Consider the following 20,440-nt stretch of genomic DNA (forward strand, 5'->3'; position numbering starts at 1 on the left):
CCATCTGGAATATACACTTTCTGATCCCACAATCCTGTTTCGGGGGAACTCCAGTCACCCTTGACCTTTTGGGTGAACACTGTGGCTTATAGAGGAGGGGGTAAGGGGGCCGAGGGATACTGGGGGACTTCAGTCAGCCTTCTGAGAGTAGGCAGGGGGAGAGGGAGAAGGGGTTCCACATCTGGAACACATTATGGAGCACACTATTTATCAGTTGAAAGGAAGGGAAGAGATACAGTACAGAGACAATTTGGAGAGCAATAGAGAATTGAGAGGAAGAGAGAGTACAGTGAGAGAGAGAGAGAGAGAGAGAGAGAGAGAGAGAGAGAGAGAGAGAGAGGGAGAGAGATTGAGAGAGAGAGAGAGAGAGAGAGAGAGAGAGAGAGAGAGAGAGAGAGAGAGAGAGAGAGAGTGAACAGAGAAGGGGGAGGGCACATTGCATGTGTCTGATACAACATGTCAACACACATAATGGAGTTGAATCACATCATTACACTACTACAGGGACATTATGTCTATAATCTCCACACTCCAGTTCATTGTTGTGTGAGATAACACCACAATGCACCACAAATATGCTATGCTAGTCATAAAAGAGCAGGACCACACACACACACACACACACACACACACACACACACATTAAGCAATAATTAAGCAATAATTCCCGAGGTTCTTGTGGTAATTCCTGTGGTATATGGCCAAAAGACCATGGCTAAGGGCTGTTCTTATGCACGATGCAAAGCGGAGTGCCTGGATACAGCCCTTAGCCATGATATATTGGCCATATACCACAAACCCCTGAGGTGCCTTACTGCTATTATAAACTGGTTACCAATGTAATTAGAGCAGTAAAAATACATATTTTGTCATACCAGTGGAATACGGTTGATATACCACAGCTGTTAGGCAATCAGCATTCAGGGCTCGAACCACCCAGTTTATAATACAGGATACACTCTTACATTCATGCATTCACACCCACATGACTCAAGTTACAATCTGTACAGATCAGCATAGACCAGTTGTAGTTGATTACAGAGAGTGTTTAGCATTGATGTCATTGGGGATCAGCACTGAAACAAGATGTGTGTGTGTATGTTAGTTAGGTATCATAACATCTGAAGTGCAGCTGTGAATGATCTCTTGTTTCACTGCTACAAGCCTGACAATCAAGACTAGTGATCTCTCTAGGACTGGCCTTGTAGAACAGCACCCTCTGCTGACAGTGTGAGAAACACTATGGGGAAGTGGTGCAGAAATGTATCTAGACCGCATTGACCACATTGAACCTGTAGATGGCACCATTTCCTATGAAAATATAGGCCATGTCATCGCACTAAATCCATTTATTTGTCTTTTTCTATTTAACCAGACAAGTAAGTTAATAACTAATTCTTATTTACAATGATGGCCTACCCCAAACAACGCTGGGCCAACTGTGCACCACCCTATGGTACTCCCAATCACAGCCGGATGTGATACAGCCTGGATTTGAGCCAGGGACTGTAGTGACCCCTTTTGCACTGAGAAGCAGTGCCTTAGACGACTGGTCTAGTACATCCCAAGAATATATCAGCAAGCTGACATACATACAGTACATAAGTAGATGCCATTCATAATGTATTCACTGTGTGTGTGTGTGTGTGTGTGTGTGTGTGTGTGTGTGTGTGTGTGTGTGTGTGTGTGTGTGTGTGTGTGTGTGTGTGTGTGTGTGTGTGTGTGTGGTTAGACCACTGTTGTTGAGGGTGGGTCTACTCTGCATTAGGCAGCGGTCTGGGTGTGTTGTTACCATGGAGGCAATCATTCTGGTCAGGTATGCGGAGATTGGTCATTCTGGTCAGAGTTTGGAGAGTGATCTCTGATTTAAACATAAACACACGCTAGATAATAGCTATGCACACAGGGAGCTCAAATCCACCATTAGATCAATCCAAGATTAGGTTAGGGCAGGGTCCTCACCCAACAGCAGCTAGCCTTTCAGACAATCTTTTTTCTGCTTGTTGTTTTCCATGTCTGTGTTGTTATTAGCAGTAGGCTGGGGCAGGAAGCACTCATGCCATGCAAAGGAGGACATTTGTTTTGTTTAGTAAACAAATGTAGGAGTGAAGCTAACTAAAGGGGACTAAAGCAGTTCATTTGAACGGTGTGTGTTCCTTCCCAAATGAGAAAGCTCGAAAGAACTGCTTGTCAAGAGAATGAAGTATGTGTAGCTCAACAGGTAGCACAATCACATAGTACAGTAGTACAGGTTCTCTCTCTTTTTGTCTTACACACACACACACACACACACACACACACGGCAACATGGACGGATGGACCAACAGACAGACACACTTCGAGTATATAGATGACTGATGGGGAGATTCTCAATTGGGTAAAAGTCTCTCCTCGACTCTTTCGTCCTCCTCTGTGAGCGGAAACCGATAAGTGGTTGAGTGATCAGGAGAGTGTGAATTCGTTATTAGGAGTCTGCACCCTTCCTCCATTACCTACTTCAGCAGAGGATGCACAAGAGTATCCTCCCGGCAAGTAGTGCTGAAGTGTTTTAAAATCTGTTGTTTCTATCGCTCACATATATGTTAGGATTCCACCACTGTAAACATAATTTGACTGATAATGTGTGAGTGGAGAAGGTCATTTCATAAAAACACATTTGTTTCCACGTTTCCTTCCTCGCCTCCACTCCTCGATTACCTTTGACCTTTTTCAAAAAAGATGCGAGGAGAGGACGGAGGCAAGGAGACGAGCAAAACCAATTGAGATTCTCCCATGGACATTCCATTTAGGATTGTGTCAAACTTGATTGATTAATTAAGGTCACTGATTAATAAGGAACTCCCCTCACCTGGTCGTCTAGGGCTTAATTTATTTACAATTTTGACTCCCCAATTTCTTTGACTCCCCCCTATCGCTGCAACTCCAGTACGGACTCTGGAGAGGCGAAGGTCGAGAGCTGTGCGTCTTCCGAAAAACGACCCTGCCAAGTCACACTGTTTCTTGACACAATGCTTGCTTAACCCGGAAGCCAGCCGCACCAATGTGTCAGAGGAAACACTGTACATCTAGCGACTGTCTCAGCATGCATGCGCCCGGCCCGCCACAGGAGTCACTAGAGCACAATGGGACAAGGACGTCCCTGCCGACCAAACCCTCCCCTAACTCGGGCGATGCTGGGCCAATTGCACACACTTAACTGAAAATTGTAAAGATCTTCTCCATTTGAGGTACGGTTTGTCCCTTCTATGATCTAAATTAATATTGTTTCATGATGATGCCATCTATCTTTTCATATTTGTGCAAATCTTTCTAAAACAGAAAATGGACAATTGAATGGATTTCAATCAACAAAGAGGTAAGAATATTTAGACTATAAGAATATGTTGAAGGCTAGCTGTATTGGGTGCAGATGACTGAACTGCTCACTATTGTGTATGCAAGTATTCAGAGGAGGAGGCATACCAAGGAATGTCAATTGGTATGTTATGCGTTTCACATTAACCATCCTCCTCCCTTACCTCTTCAATGAATATCCCAAAGGCCTCTAGGTATGTGTATGAAAACCATTATCAAAACATATTTATGAATACTGTTGTGTGCATGTTTTGTTAATCATATGTATAATTACAATTTGGGGGATTTACAGACCCTCCCTACACCTCTGATGAATATAACAAGAAACATGTTCATTCACCAAAACTGCAAAATCATTCTGGCTATGGATACGAAGAACATCACCACATTAACATCAACACGCCAGAGCATATACCTATTGGACTTGGAGCTCTGCTGGGAGTTTACCTCATATTTCAATGTTTTTATTCTGCTTTCCCACTAAAAATCCTAATAAACACTGAGAATTAAAAGATTGTGTTATTGTTGTAACGTGCATTAATAATAATAATAATAATAATAATAGGGGATGGGGTGGTTAAAAAATTGATGGATCTTCGATCGATTAAAAGGGGTTCTTTGAAGAACCGTTTTAAAGGGTTCTTGGAATATCTTATAGGGGTTCCCCCACAGTTTCAATTTTAAGAACCCCTAAAGGATCTTCCACTCTACTTTTTAGAGTGAAGAACCCTAAGGTTCCTCAAAGAACTTTAAGGATCTTAGAAGAACACTTGTTGAACCCCTAATATTTAGAATGTAGGCTGAAACACCTGCATTTTGGAGCTGCTATTCTCAAGAAAACAACAGATGCAGCTTTATTAACTCAATTATATAAATATACATTTTTTTTAAACTGATATGTGACACTTAATAACCTGGCGATTTATCACTCATTAAATTACTTTTTAAAATTTAACTAGGCCAGTCAGTTAAGGACACATTCTTATTTTCAATAACGGCCTAGGAACAGTGTGTTAACAGCCTTGTTCAGGGGTAGAATGATAGATTTTTACATTGTCAGGTCAGGGATTCGATCTTACAACTTTTCGGTTTCTAGTCCAACGCTCTAACTAAGCTACATGCCGCTCCAATGATTTACTACATAAATCACTACTGGTTTACTACACATCTAAACAGCAATCAAGTAGTAAAAAGGTTTTGCGTAGTAGTGACGAGTAGTAATTCAGTAGCACATTTTCATGAGAGCGAGCTGGCCCTACCACCTGGAAGGTCTTTTACCACGTCATTGTAGCGTGGTGTGTTCAAATGTGCCGGCCCCTTATATTTGTTGAGTGACGTATGCTCTTTTTACTCGCGAGTCATTGGAGTAAAAGGCTTTCAATCACCCCAGCCTCCCCATCGCTGCATTCACTCACACAGCAAGCCACAGTGTGATAGTTCCCTACAATTTGTGCTGGATTTTATACACTGAAGTTTTCATCTCAAAAGTGTAAGCGTTTTTTTGTATTTCATTTAGTATTTAGGCATCTGAAAATGTTGTTTTCTTTGGCATTTGCAGTAGACTACCACGTCTCTTGCTTTTGGTCACGCTGTTTATTCATTGTCAATGTATTCCTTTCAAAATATTTACAAATGTGGCTAACTGCTAGGAATATCTTTCAAATAAATCCAAATGACGGAGTTCCTCTTATGTTCTAATCGCATGGAGTCATTCCAAACATGGAATATTGTCTTTGCGCTGACTAGTTGGAATGGATCAAGTTGGCTGGTGTCTGATGTGGCACCCTCGTCATAATTTGGCACCCTCATCACTATAATTACGCCTAGGCTACGCAATTCATCGACGCGAACTACCTTTAACGCCTATCGATGAAGGTATCTTCCCGGTGGACTTTTTTAAAGACCCCTGACGCTTGCTCTAAACGTCAGCACGCATAATTTGCGTTAAGGTTTTGCAAACGTATAACCTAAAGGAACGTATCTTTTATATCAGCGATAAATCATTTTTAAAAATCAAATAGTTAACGTTAGATGACACCTTTTTTTTAGGGTTGGTGTTCCCACAAGGTCATATCTCCACGTTTACTTGTCCTATCTAGCATACTCCGAACACCTGTGTGTAACGGAAGGCCGGGAGACACGTTAACTGCAATTGCGTCACACCATCCATATGCCTCCATCACACCTTCACCGTCAAAATGGTACGCAGCATCTTCTGGATATGTGTTCAACAAAAGTTCAACATTCACCTTCTGCTACCATTAGTCAAGCCGTCTATGCATACAGTTTGACACATACTTCGATAAATCCAAATTTTGAACCACACAGAACGCATTGCAACTGCCTCTGTAACGCTGCAAGGCAAACAGCGTTCCATTGGAAATGAATGTACTTCTGGTATATCAAAATGCAAAACACTGTCGGTGTGAGTGAGGCGATGCTCCGAACACATTTTCAAATCCAGCATCAATTGTCTCTTAGTAGCCTACTATCAGTTAGCCCAGGGTTTCACAAACTAAGTCTTAAGGCACCATTTGGGTGCACGTTTAGTTATTTTGTGTTGCCCTAGCACTACATGGCTGATTTCAAATAACCAAAGCTTGATGTTGGTTATTTGAATCAACTGTGTAGTGCTAGGGCAACACACTAAACGGGCACCTGGACGGAGTTTGGGAAACTCCTGAGTTAGCCTACCATGCAGGTTCGCACCTTCCATCATGCTTCCCTTTGCTGACACTGAATCTATGGCATTATTTAGGATGCTTAGGACAGAAGTTGATAATTTACTAAATAAAAAGAATTGTTTGAACAACAATGTGCATAAATAAAGTGTAGGATCACAAAAAAATATGCCTTGTGCCGGATTTGACCCCATTCCCTGTAGTCTGTGTCCTGAGTCCCCATGAGTCCCCGACGCTACCTGCTGAGCTACGGGTCAGTTGGCAGAATATGAACAAATCCTAACTATATTTTAATTAGGGTGTCTAGCAGACCCAGTGTTTGATAACGACATGGATCGAAGTAAGCACGGGAACCGTAGCGAAATCAGTGTGATCTCGCGATTTGTTTGAAAAACCACGTGATCAAACAGACGGTTTTGGACGTTATTGATCACGTGATAATGATACTTTTGAAACAAGCATCGATATATTGTCGGGTCGGTAGTGCGTCAGAAACTGCATCGGAGCTCCGGTATCAATCGTCCCATCACTAGTAAGTGTATATTTTGCATTTGTGGAATTATTTTGATGTGACGTGAAAGTAAAGACCTTTAGTTTTAGAAAAATATTGCAATTGAGAATTGACTCACGTTTAGATACTCTGGCAGCGAAAAACTACCTCTGAAAATAAGTGCTTTCAGAAAATATTCACACCCCTTGACTTTTTACACATTTTGTTAGTCAGGTTTCTTTTTGTCACTGGCCTACACACGATAATACTCCATAATGTCAGTGGAGATGGATATCTCTCTCTCGATAGAATGTAAACTGAAATGTCTTGAGTCTAAGTATTCAACCCCTTTGTTATGGCAAGCCTACATAAGTTCAGGAGTAAAACAATGAAGATGATGTGGTCATTCAAAAAAATTAAAAAAAGTTAAACACTTATTGCACACAGAGTCCATGCAACCTATGTGACATAGGTTGCATGGACTCTGTGTGCAATAAGTGTTTAACTTTTTTTAATTTTTTTGAATGACCACATCATCTCTGTACTCCACATACAATTAATTATCTGTAAGGTCCCTCTGTTGAGCAGTGAATTTCAAACACAGATTTAACCATAAAGACCAGGGAGGATTTCCAATGCCTTGCAAGGAAGTGGACCTATTGGTAGATGGGTTTTAAAAAAAAAGCAGACATTGACTATCCCTTTGAACATACAAATTACACTTTGATGGCGTATCAATACACCCAGTCACTACAAAGATACAGGCGTCCTTCCTAACTCCGTTGCCGGAGAGGAAAGAAACTGCTCAGGGATTTCACCATGAGGCCAATGGTGACTTTAAAACAGTTTAATGGCTGTGATAGGAGAACTGTGGATGGATAAACAACATAGTTACTCCACAGTACTAACATAATTGACGGAGTGAAAAGAAGGAAGCCTGTACAGAATACAAATATTCCAAAGCATGCATCATTTTTGCAACAAGGCACAAAAGTAATACTGCAAAAAATGTGGCAAGGCAATTCACTTTTTGTCCTGAATACGAAGTGTTATGTTTGGGGCAAATCTAATACAACACATTATTGAGTACCACTTTCCATATTTAGCAAAGTGGTGGCTGCATCATGTTATGGGTATGCTTGTAATTGTTAAGGACTTGGGAGTTTGTCAGGATAAAAAAAAAATAATGGAATGGAGCTAAGCACAGGCAATATCCTAGAGGAAAACCTGGCTGTCAGCTTTTCACCAGACACTGGGAGATATATTCCCCTTTCAGCAGGACAATAACATAACACACAATGCCACATCTACACTGGAGTTGATTACAGTGAATGTTCCTAAGTGGCCGAGTTACAGTTTTGACTTAAATCTACTTGAAAATATTTGGCAAGACCTGAAAATAGTTGTTTAGCAATTTGACAAAGCTAGATTTTTTTTGAAAATAATTATGGGCAAATGTTGCACAATCCAGGTGTAGAAAGCTCTTAGACTTACCCATAAAAGCTCTCAGCTGTAATTGCTGCCAAAGTTAATTCTAACATGTATTGATTAAGGGGGTTGAATAGTGATCTAATCAAGATATGAGTTTTTATTTTTCGTAAATTCTAACATTTGTAAAAAATAAAAATAGTCTACTTAGACAGTATTTTGTGTAGATTGTTGACAAAAAAATGACAATTAAATCCTTTTTAATCGCAACCAGGCTAGCCTACTACTAGTCTGATTTAATCAGGATGTAATACACAATTAATTGGTATATGCAGCCTGAAACTAATTCCAGTAAAATTGTCTAAATGTTCCTTACAAGCCAGAATGTTGAATACACTTACTCTACTGGTTGTCTGTATATCCACAGGAAAGTGTTCTAACTTAACTTTTTAGGGAGCTAGTATTTATATGGTTCCGTTTGGCACTGAGGTAAAGATAATATTATATAGGATTCCCACGGGGGACCATTATGAAAATGTATGCACTTACTAATAATGTAAGTTTGTCTGCTAAATGACTGAAACGTAATGGCTGTTGAACGACCCGTTGAAAATGGTATAGAATCAGGGGAGGATGGAGAACAATCCACACCATTTTTTTTGTGCTAACTGCTAGCAGTTATTTAAAAAATAAAATCTCAATCCTCCCCTGATTCAGAATATACCATGTTCATTGTCATGGCATACTTGGTTCAATGGCTATTGACGAGAGAACCGACTATCAAGTAATAAACTAACTTTACCTCGGTTCTGAACCATATACTGCTAATAAGTCAAGTAAACAATACTTTCCGGTGGATATTTTGTAAAAATAAATGTATAAATGTGCATCAAAAAGACAAACCGCACAAACAACCGGTATGTCGGCTTGTAAGGAACATTTACATGATTTTGCAGGCATTAGTTTCAGGCAAAGAATTGTGTATTACAGCCTGACTAGCCTACTACTTTTGATTAGCTTAGGCTACATTTAATTGATTAGGCTACTTCAATTTTGTTATTGAATTGCTTTAGATTGGCTTGACATGTCTTTATATTCTAATTTGAAGGAAGCCTAGCCTAAAGATAAGTTATGGGTCGCGTTCCACTGCTTAGATGTTGCATGCATCAACCAATGGTTGCTATAACTTATGATGTGGTTAGCTGATACGTAAAATACCTTCCCAGGCGTTGTAAGATCTGGCATGCATCAACAACGCCTGGGTAGAGGAATGTGCCCAGTATGATGATAGTGGTAGCCTGAACTTGTAAAACACACATTCCAACAGGACATTAGGACCGTCTGAACTATTCTCAAATGTATGATTGAGTATGCCTGCTGTGCTGTGCTGAGTTTCCTGTGGTCCTAAGCAAAAAGGGGAAAGACAAGCAGTCGTGGCTGTAAAGGGTGACCTTTGCTGTCAGTGACACAGGACTATTTACTTAGGCTGTCAGATGACCCAGGACTATTTACTTAGGCTGTCAGATGACCCAGGACTATTTACTTAGGCTGTCAGATGACCCAGGACTATTTACTTAGGCTGTCAGATGACCCAGGACTATTTACTTAGGCTGTCAGATGACCCAGGACTATTTAATTAGGCCGTCAGATGACCCAGGACGATTTAATTAGGCTGTCAGAAGACACTTGTTAGATTTCAGAGTAGTGGTGCTTTCAAGGCAACTGTAAACTCGAGTGAGGTCAAATCGTGACATCATTAATCTTCATGTTGGAAAGTCAGAGCTCAAGGATGATGCCCGAGTTTCCCACTTGGAATCCCAAGTTGGATGACCGTTAAATATATTTTTTCCCAGTCGGAGCTAGTTAAAATGTTTTTTCCTCAGTTGTCTTGAACGCACTGAGGTTGGAGCTTTCCGAGTTCCCAATTAATTGTCTTGAATGGGGCATAAGCCTGTCTTAAATTGTCAACAACACACTCCTTATCAGTCACTTCAGGGAATTTTCATTGCGATGTCTTGTCTAGTGCGGAAATGTCCCACATAGCCTAATGACTCATATTGACAGAACACCCACAGAAATGTAGCTAAATACAGAACATCTCTAGATGATTGTTTGTGTTTTCCTTGACTATAATGTAGGCCTGCCTATTCACTAGTCATTCTAACTCTCTGAGCTCTCAAAATAATTATGCCATCCTTTGATGTGCCTTAGGCTACATTTAAGTAACTGTCCAATGAAAATCCAGAAAAAAAAACACTTTAAAAAATGACACCTCTAAGCTGTATATAACAGGCCAATCAGCTGTTTACTTTATGAATATTTTTAATGACGGTACATGCCCACACCATTCTTTTGTTGGGGTAGGTCCACACTATTCAAACACCGAATAGCTGCTTTTTAACATAGTTCTCCTTCCAAAATGTTTTAATTATTTCACTCATATTGTAATTAATTATAGGTCATATTTCATTGACATCTCAAACACTGGACAGTTACTTTAAGTCTAGCTGGTAGGCAACACCAAAAAAGAGATCCTGTTTTGGTCGATAATGGCTCCGGTACTATAAATAGATCCATGTGTTATGCCCTCAGATTTCCCTTGAAGCCCAAACAAACGGAATACGTCCCCTCCCGTGCCGTCGGTTATCTCCATGGTAACTCTGTATAGAACGAGATTTGGCTTCAGTATGTCTCAGCTTTAGTCGAAAGAGTTATACAGTAGTGTAGGGGTTGGCAATTCCAGTCCTCGGGGGCCTGATTGGTGTCACAGTTTTGCCCCAGTTAACACACCTGACTCCTATAATCACCTAATCATGATCTTCAGTTTAGAATTGAATTTGATTAATCAGCTGTGTTTGCTAGGGATGGAGACAGTGTGACGCCAACCAGACCCTGGAGGACTGGAGTTGCCCACCCCTGCGGTAGTGGTTACTCATTATGAGTTTCATAACACGCAAGCAGTTGGTCAATGAGTGTGTCGGTCTAAATGGCCCTCAAACTATGGGTTTATAAGTGAGTGTCTGTGTGTGGTCCTGCTCTTTTATGACTAGCATAGCATATTTGTGGTGCATTGGAATGACAGCAGAATGACTGCTCAGACAGGTAGCTCACACAATTTCTTCATCAGGGCCGTCGCGGTTTTTAAACATGGCATCTTGTAGCCTGGTTCTAGATATGCTATTAGGTATTGAATAGTGATGGGGGGGGGATCGATAATTACATTTCGAGATATTGTCCAAACGGCACATCATCAATAATATCGCAGTATTATTTTTGTGCTAGTTGGCAGCACTTGCACAACTCCAGTATTTTTCCTTCATAGCTTGATTTCCATCTTCTTTTGAAATAGAGGGACAATTTGTTTATAGCACTTATTTCCACGACTGATCAAAACTCATCTTCTTATTTCATCACCTTCTTCATTTAACTTCTCAAATTATTGCCATACAGGACTTCACCGCTGTTTCTTCCATGTCTCACTGTCTGCCATTTTCCCAACTGTTAACGATGATGACGTGCGGAGCACTTTATATTAGTGGCAAATCATTTGAAAGATGCATAGCCATCTCCTTACAGCATTGTTGCGTTAGGTATTTGGTGAATTTACATTTTTGCCTTTGATCATGATCGGAACCTGTTAATGGTAGTTTTGTGATAACTGCACTGTGATCTTAATTTAGTAAAAATAAAATTGACTTTCGGTTAATGTTTTCTAAACTTTAACAATTCCAAATTCGTTTAAAAGTCACATCCCTACTCCCTTCCCCATCTTAATCAGGGAGGTGGCTGTGTAAATGCAAATGTCCTTGTATGGTCCTGAGCTACCTGGCAGACTGGCATTGCTTCACAGGGCTGCCTCTGTTCCATCAGCTCTGTGCCTGAGTTAGCCTAACTCTGTGATTTAAAGGTGACTTTTATCACTCTTGTTTGATGCGTTCGAATAGCTGCTTTCACGATGAATAGACAGTCAAGATTCTGATGCTCTGATATATCCCCACAGTGTTTCTCTTGACAAAGCATGTGATAACTTTAACCAGGTCATTTACAAGCTGTCATGGCCTTAATCATTGACTTGGTTTCATAAGACACAAGGCCACAATAGAACTTCCAGTGCCCAACCAGATACGCCTCAAGGGGTGCCCAGTATAAGGTAGCTGAAGGGTTTTGAACACTTATTTTCTGATTGTTGTCAAGGTTATGCAGAGCACAACAAAGCATGTACTGCAATATAGGTCTTCCTGTTGCTATTCGCAACGCTTTGTGTTGACATATACAATCTAATTCTGCTGCAGTTGACTAGCCTGGAAAACCATACTGTTATTTTTCACTTCCCTAATTAGAGCAACACTAACTTGAAACGGAGCTGAGTACTTGACAGCGTGTTGTAAATGATTGAGTTGCAACTTGCATTCAAGCTCACAGGAAATCTGAAAAGCAGTGGATTGGTATTGGCGTGTTCTATAATGTTTTGGTGTTCCCCTCCCTCTGTCTGACTCACCCTCCCTCTCTGACTCACCCGTCCTCTAGTTTGACTCACTGTTTGTTTAGTTAGTATCTATGGAACCAGTTGGAGGGTAACACCACTGCTGTGTACAGTCAATTCAGTGGACTCAATGGAGAAGGGTTTTGTGTGTAGAAGTTGTGTGCAGAGTGTTTTGGTTTAATGGTTAATGTTCAGTGCTTTGGCAGAGGATATGTATCTATGCAGTGAACTGACATAGCGTTTTAATGGACAGTGTTGTGGTAGTGTTTCTATGCAGCTGGATTTAAATTACTCCCTTTACTCTCTGTTCCGAACGTGCTAGACGGCCAGATCTTATAGCCTTTAGCCGTACCCTTATCCTAATTCTCCTCTGTTCCTCTGGTGCTGTAGTGGTTAATCCAGGTCCTGCAGTGCCTAGCTCCACTCCTACTCCCCAGGTGCTCTCATTTGTTGACTTCTGTAACAGTAAAAGCCTTGGTTTCATGCATGTTAACATCAGAAGCCTCCTTCCTAAGTTTGCTTTATTCACTGCTTTAGCACATTCTGCCAACCCGGATGTCTTAGTCGTGTCTGAATCCTGGCTTAGGAAAACCACCAAAAACCCTGAAATTTCCATCCTAACTATAACATTTTCCGCCAAGATAGAACTGCTAAAGGGGGCGGTGTTGCAATCTACTGCAGAGATATCCAGGTCTTTACCAAAACAATTCAAGCTTCTACTTCCCAGAAACAAGTCTCTCACCGTTGCCGCTTGCTATAGACCACCCTCTGCATCCAGCTGTGCCCTGGACACACTATGTGAATTGATTGCCCCCCCATCTATCTGAGCTTGTGCTGCTAGGTGACCTAAACTGGGACATGCTTAACACCCCGGCCATCCTACAATTCTCGGGCCGACTCTCTTCTCAGTATACATTGTGCTGGTGATTCTTTGATCCACCTCTACGCAGACAACAGCATTCTGTATACCTCTGGCCCTTCATTGGACACTGTGTTAACAAACCTCCAGATGAGCTTCAATGCCATACAACTCTACTTCCGTGGCCTCCAACTGCTCTTAAATGCAAGTAAAACTAAATGCATGCTCTTCAACCGATCACTGCCCACACCTGCCCTCCCATCCAGCATCACTACTCTGGACGGTTCTGACTTAGAATATGTGGACAACTACAAATACCTAGGTGTCTGGTTAGACAGTAAACTCTCCTTTCAGACTCATATTAAACATCTCCAATCCTAAATTAAATCTAGAATCGGCTTCCTATTTCGCAACAAAGCATCCTTCACTCATGCTGCCAAATATACCCTCGTAAAACTGACCACCCTACCGATCCTCAACTTCGGCGATGTCATTTACAAAATAGCCTCCAACACTCTACTCAACAAATTGGATGCAGTCTATCACAGTGCCATCTGTTTTGTCACCAAAGCCCCATATACTACCCACCACTGAGACCTGTTTGATCTCGTTGGCTGGCCCTTTCTTCATACTTGTCGCCAAACTCACTGGCTCCAGGCCATCTACAAGTCTCTGCTAGGTAAAGCCCTGCCTTACCTCAGCTCATTGGTCACCATAGCAGCACCCACTTGTAGCACGCGCTCCAGCAGGTATATCTCACTGGTCACCCCCAAAGCCAATTCTTCCTTTGGCCGCCTCTCCTTCCAGTTCTCTGCTGCCAATGACTGGAACGAACTGCAAAAATCTCTGAAGCTGGAGACTCATATCTCCCTCACTAGCTTTAAGCACCAGCTGTCAGAGGAGCTCACAGATCACTGCACCTGTACATAGCTCATCTGTAAATAGCCCATCCAATCTACCTCATCCCCATACTTTATTTTATCTTGCTCCTTTGCACCCCAGTATCTCAACTTGCACATTCATCTTCTGCACATCCTACCATTCCAGTGTTTAATTGCTATATTGTAATTACTTTGCCACCATGGCCTATTTAAAAAAGGTGAAATAAAAAATAAAATAAATAACTGTTGGAGAGTTCTGCCATACTAAAGGGTATCCATGCAGTGTTTGTGTAATAATCTGTTGCCACGACAGCTGTAGCTGAGGTGTAGTGTAGTGTAGTCTGATATCTAGGCTCAGTGGTTGGTTACCTCCCAAATGGCAACCTAATCCATATGTGTACTGTATTTGACTAGAGCCTTATGGGCACTGGCCAAAAGTAGTGCACTAAACGGGAATTGGGGTGCCACTTGGGGGTGCAATTCCACAGTAATGGGATTGAGGTTCGAGTTTAATGTGATTTCAAAGTTGAACAATTTACCAAAACTAATTTAGTGGAAGAACTGTGTAGATGTAAACTCTGGCAACGGGGATCACGGTAAAATCTCCCTCTGATATTTAACTCTGTAATTCTGTTAAATATCTGCCCTGAATGAAGATTGAAAGACGAATGGGCTGTCAGCTGTGACATGGCACCTTGAGATTTGAACTACAGTAAGTGAAGTGGATTTACACCCGAAAATGGCATTACATCGTGGGTCCCTGATCTGTACTACACAGAAATGCATAATTATGGATATTTGTCATTCTCCTCATGTTTGGACAGTACAGTGTAGTACAATAGAGTAGGGTAGAGTACAATATACTATACAATAGTATAGTATACAATATACTATTCTAGACTGTGCTTTACTCACTGTACTGTGCTGTCCAAACTTGTGAAACACGTCTATTATAGGTTCAGATTTGTTCCAGTCCGTCTCATAACATCAAGGCCATGGTGGACTGACCAAAAATCAACGTACATGGACATCTGGTGTCTATCGGTGCTCAGTGGTAAATGGGAAGAAAGAGTGTCAGTAAGAGTTGGGAGAGATGGTATGAACTGGACAGCGAGGCAGAGCGAGGGAGGGGTTCTAATCACTTTATAATTCAAAGAAATGTTGATATCAGTAAAATCACTAACTAATTGGTAGGTCTACCATTTACTTGTTAGTTCTGTGAACTTTAATTACAGTGCCTTGCAAAAGTATTCATTCTCCTTGGTTTTTCCTGTTTTGTTACAACCTGTAATTTAAATAGATTTTTATTTGGATTTCATGTAATGGACATACACAAAATAGTCCAAATTGGTTAAGTGAAATGAAAAAAATAACTTGTTTTTAAAGAAAAAAAAAAAATATATATATATAAGTAACACCTGTTCTGAAAGGTTCCAGAGTCTGCAACACCACTAAGCAAGGGGCACCACCAAGCAAGCGACACCATGAAGACACCATGAAGACCAAGGAGCTCTCCAAACAGGTCAGGTCAGGTCAGTTGTGGTGGTACAGATCAGGGTTGGGTTCTAAAAAAATATCAAAACTTTGAACATCCCACATAGCACCATTTTAAATCCATTATAAAAAAATAAAGAATATGGCACTACAACAAACCTGCCAAGAGAGGGCTGCCCAACAAAACTCAACGGACCAGGCAAGGAGGGCTTTATTCAGAGAGGCAACAAAGAGACCAGAGATAACCCTGAAGGAGCTTCAAAGCTCCACAGTGGAGATTAGTGTGTCCATAGGACCACTTTAAGCCATACACTCCACAGAGCTGGGCTTTACGGAAGAGTGGCCAGAAAAAAAGCCATTGCTTAAAGAAAAAAATAAGCAAACACGTTTGGCGTTCGCCAAAAGGCATGTGGGAGACTCCCCAAACATATGGAAGAAGGTACTCTGGTCAAATGTAGGTTTTTGGCCATCAAGGAAAACACTATGTCTGGCGAAAACCCAACACCTCTCATCACCCCGAGAATACCATCCCCACAGTGAAGCATGGTGGAGGCAGCATCATGCTGTGGGGATGGTTTTCATCGGCAGGGACTTTGAAACTGGTCAGAATTGAAGGAGCTGGAGCAGTTTTTCCTTGAAGGATGGGCAAGAGTCCCAAGCTTATAGAGATCTGCCAAGCTTATAGACACCCCAAGTGACTTGCAGCTGTAATTGCTGCAAAAAGTGTCTCTACAAAGTATTGCCTTTGGGGGGGAGTGAATATTTATGCACGCTCAAGTATTATTTCTGGTTTGTTTCACACAAAAAAAAAAAATTTGCATCTTCAAAGTAGTCATGTTGTGTAAATCAAGCTATTTTAATTCCAGGTTGTAAGGCAACAAAATAGGAAAAATGCTAAGAGGGGTGAATACTTTCGCAAGCCACTGTATCCTCCCTCCATGAGGGAGCAAAATTAATTAGAAAATATATTAAAGATAATATTGCACAAGGAAATATTTCTTACATTTACAGAAGGTAAACAATTTCTATAAAACGTCAATGTTATTGTCTTAGTGTAGACTAAGACTTTCTGCTAGATGTTTTCTAAGATCCCCATTCCATCTGTTTTATCCTGAAATCAAAGCCTTTACTTCTGCCTAAAATGGAAAATGTTTGAAAAATGTATCCTTGCCTTCGTTTCCCCATAATATAGACTCTTACAGTAGCTTTCATTTGACACCCAATTAGACATGCTCCTATGAACTTCCCATGTTGGTGATCATGGGTCCGTTTCCATGGAAATACTCAGTGGTTGGAGTGTTGTGTCCCAGCGAACATTCCTTCCTGCTGATGACTCATGTCCTGGGCATGGCTCTGACTCTTGAGAGAGGCCTATGGGGAACCAGACAGTGTGTACACACACTAACAGACCAACCACCACCACACACACACAAACAATAGAGCCTTTGGTTGAAATAGACAGCACGTTGGAAAAACACAGACGCATGCATTCTATCCATAAGGCACTGTGTAAATTTCCACAGTATACAGTCTCTTACAAACTGCAATTCACCCAAAGCATTTCCATGTTTAGGGAGTGGGTCTATAACACACACACCAGGTTTGGGCATGCCACAGCCTGGATGGAGAAGAGAGGAATGTGGGCAGATTTGTTCACTTCTTATTAAGCATTGACATGCTGTGTACATGTTTCTCATACTGTACCTCACTAAGAATGTTGATCTACGGTGCCTTCAGAACTGTTCATACACCTTGACATATTCCACATTTTGTCTTACAGCGTGAATTCAAAATGGATTCAAAAAATAATAATTCTTACCCATTTATACACTACCCCATAATGACACTGAAAACATGTTTTTTTTAAAATAAATTATCAAATTTTATTTGTCACATACACATGGTTAGCAGATGTTAATGCGAGTGTAGCGAAATGCTTGTGCTCCTAGTTCCGACAATGCAGTAATAACCAACGAGTAATCCAACCTAACAATTCCACAACTACTACCTTACACTTGTGTGTGTATAAGGGGATAAAGAATATATACATAAAGATATATGAATGAGTGATGGAACGGCATAGGCAAGATGGTATCGAGTACAGTATATACATATGAGAGTAATGTAGGATATGTAAACAAAGTGGCCAAGTTTAAAGTGGCTAGTGATACATGTATTACATAAAGATGCAGTAGATGATATAGCGTACAGTATATACATATGAGATGAGTAATGCATTATATTAAGTGGCATTGTTTAAAGTGGCTAGTGATACATTTTTATATCAATTTCCATTATTAAAGTGGCTGGAGTTGAGTCAGTATGTTGGCAGCAGCCACTCAATGTTAGTGTTGGCTGTTTAACAGTCTGATGGCCTTGAGATAGAAGCTGTTTTTCAGTCTCTCGGTAGTCATAAAAAAGTCATAAAATGTAGCTAATCTATTTAAAATGAAATAGAGAAATATGAATTTCCATAAGTATTCATAACCCTGAGTCAATACATGTTACCATCACCATTGGCAGTGATTACAGCTGTGAGTCTTTTTGGGTAAGTCTCTTAAGAGCTTTCCACACCTCGATTGTACAATTCTTCAAGCTTTGTCATGTTGGCTGTTGATCATTGCTAGACAGCCATTTTCAAGTCTTGCCACAGACTTAATATAAGTCAAAACTGTAGCTAGGCCACTCAGGAACATTCAATGTCGTCTTGGTAAGCAACTCCATTATATATTTGGCCTTGTGTTTTAGCTTATTGTCTTGCTGAAAGGTGAATTTGGGATATTCGTATTCTGTACAGGCTTCATCCTTTTCACTCTGTCATTTAGGTTAGTATTGTGGAGTAACTACAATGTTTATCCATCCTCAGTTTTCTCCTATCACAGCCATTAAACTAGCTGTTTTAAAGTCACCATTGGCCTCATGGTGAAATCCCTGAGCAGTTTCCTTACTTTCCCGAGTTAGGAAAGACGCCTGTATCGTTGTAGTGACTGGGTGTATTGATATACCATCCAAAGTGTAATTAATAACTTCTCCATGCTCAAAGGGACATTCAGTGTCAGCTTTTTTTTACCCCTCTACCAATAGGAGCCTTTTGAGGCATTGGAAAACCTCCCTGGTCTTTGTTTATTTTATTTCACCTTTATTTAACCAGGTAGGCTAGTTGAGAACAAGTTCTCATTTGCAACTGCGACCTGGCCAAGATAAGGCATAGCAGTGTGAACAGACAACACAGAGTTACACATGGAGTAAACAATTAACAAGTCAATAACACAGTAGAAAAAAGGGGAGTCTATATATACATTGTGTGCAAAAGGCATGAGAAGGTAGGCAAATAATTACAATTATGCAGATTAACACTGGAGTGATAAATGATCAGATGGTTATGTACAGGTAGAGATATTGGTGTGCAAAAGAGCAGAAAAATAAATAAATAAAAACAGTATGGGGATGAGGTAGGTGAAAATGGGTGGGCTATTTACCAATAGACTATGTACAGCTGCAGCGATCGGTTAGCTGCTCAGATAGCAGATGTTTGAAGTTGGTGAGGGAGATAAAAGTCTCCAACTTCAGCGATTTTTGCAATTCGTTCCAGTCACAGGCAGCAGAGAACTGGAACGAAAGGCGGCCAAATGAGGTGTTGGCTTTAGGGATGGCTTTTGTGGTTGAATCTGTGTTTAAAATGCACTGCTCAACTGAGGGACCTTACCTTATGTATGTGTGGGGGTACAGAGATGAGGTAGTCATAAAGAAAATGTTACCATTATTGTTGCACACAGTGAGTCCATACAACTTATGTGACTTGCTAAGCAAATATATACTCAACTTATTTAGGCTTGCCATAACAAAGGGGTTGAATACTTTTAAAAATTTAAACATTTTTTAAATTAATTTGTAAAAATGTCAAACATGAATGTATTTGTGACATTTATGGGGTATTGTGTGTAGGCCACTTACACACAATCTCAATGTACTTCAATCTCTAACACAACGTGTGGAATGAGTCGAGTGACTTCAGAAGGTTTTCACCCACCCTGGTTGGCTGCAAAACCAGCAGGGTATTTATTACTGTACATCACAGCAAAACATGATGCAATGTGAAAACAAGTGTTTCTTATTTTTATTTTACTAGGCAAGTCAGTTAAGAACAAATTCTTATTTGCAATGACTGCCTAGGAACAGTGGGTTAACTGCCTTGTTCAGGGGCAGATTTTTACGTTGTCGGCTCAGGGACTCGATCTAGCAACCTTTTTGTTTCTGGCCCAATGCTCTAACCACTAGGCTACCTGCCGCCCCGTTGTTATTAAACAGGTTCAGGCAGTCCCTCCCCCATTTTGGTCTGTTTTCTTCTGTTTGGTGCAGTGCATTACGACCCAGGTGTTTGCAGTGCTGTAATCGAAGCCAAGGTAATGTCTACATAGGTTTTGGCCTGGTGCCTTGATCTAGAATGTGGATGTTGAATTCGCATCGCTCTACTACTATGTGCTGCTAGCAAGTAACGTTTCCTGTCTCCAAATTCACAGAATGTGGACATTTCATTCATCACAATACTGTTTATGCTACAAGCAACTGCAATACAGCAGAATTCCGTGTCTTTACCAGTGTTTGAGTATAAGCGTGTGTAGCTAGCTACTGGTTAATCTAGTCCTCTGCTGAGATTTGAAGACTGGGACTGATTGTATAACCCTGACTCACTTGTGGACTCTGCTGATCAGCACAGTAGCTGTGACTTTGACTGGCCTTGGAGTCATGTGGGTTTGACTGGGCTGCTGC

General features: G+C 40.9%; 1 protein-coding gene across 8 annotated transcripts in view; it reads left to right on the top strand.

The window, feature by feature from the left end:
• Window positions 1-4,752: 4,752 nt before the first annotated feature.
• Window positions 4,753-20,440, top strand: part of LOC139392049 (oxysterol-binding protein-related protein 3-like) — a 30,175-nt gene continuing 14,487 nt past the window's right edge. For 2 of the 8 annotated variants that reach the window (XM_071139702.1, XM_071139705.1), the window contains exon 1: window positions 4,753-4,843. The gene's annotated coding sequence lies outside the window, so the exon portion shown is untranslated. Of the gene's footprint in view, window positions 4,844-6,487; window positions 6,568-20,029; window positions 20,074-20,440 lie in introns of those variants that run through there. The other 6 variants (XM_071139707.1, XM_071139708.1, XM_071139704.1 and 3 more) reach the window with 5 other exon arrangements.

This window comes from Oncorhynchus clarkii, chromosome 32 (assembly GCF_045791955.1).
Source record: "Oncorhynchus clarkii lewisi isolate Uvic-CL-2024 chromosome 32, UVic_Ocla_1.0, whole genome shotgun sequence".
NCBI lineage: Eukaryota > Metazoa > Chordata > Actinopteri > Salmoniformes > Salmonidae > Oncorhynchus > Oncorhynchus clarkii.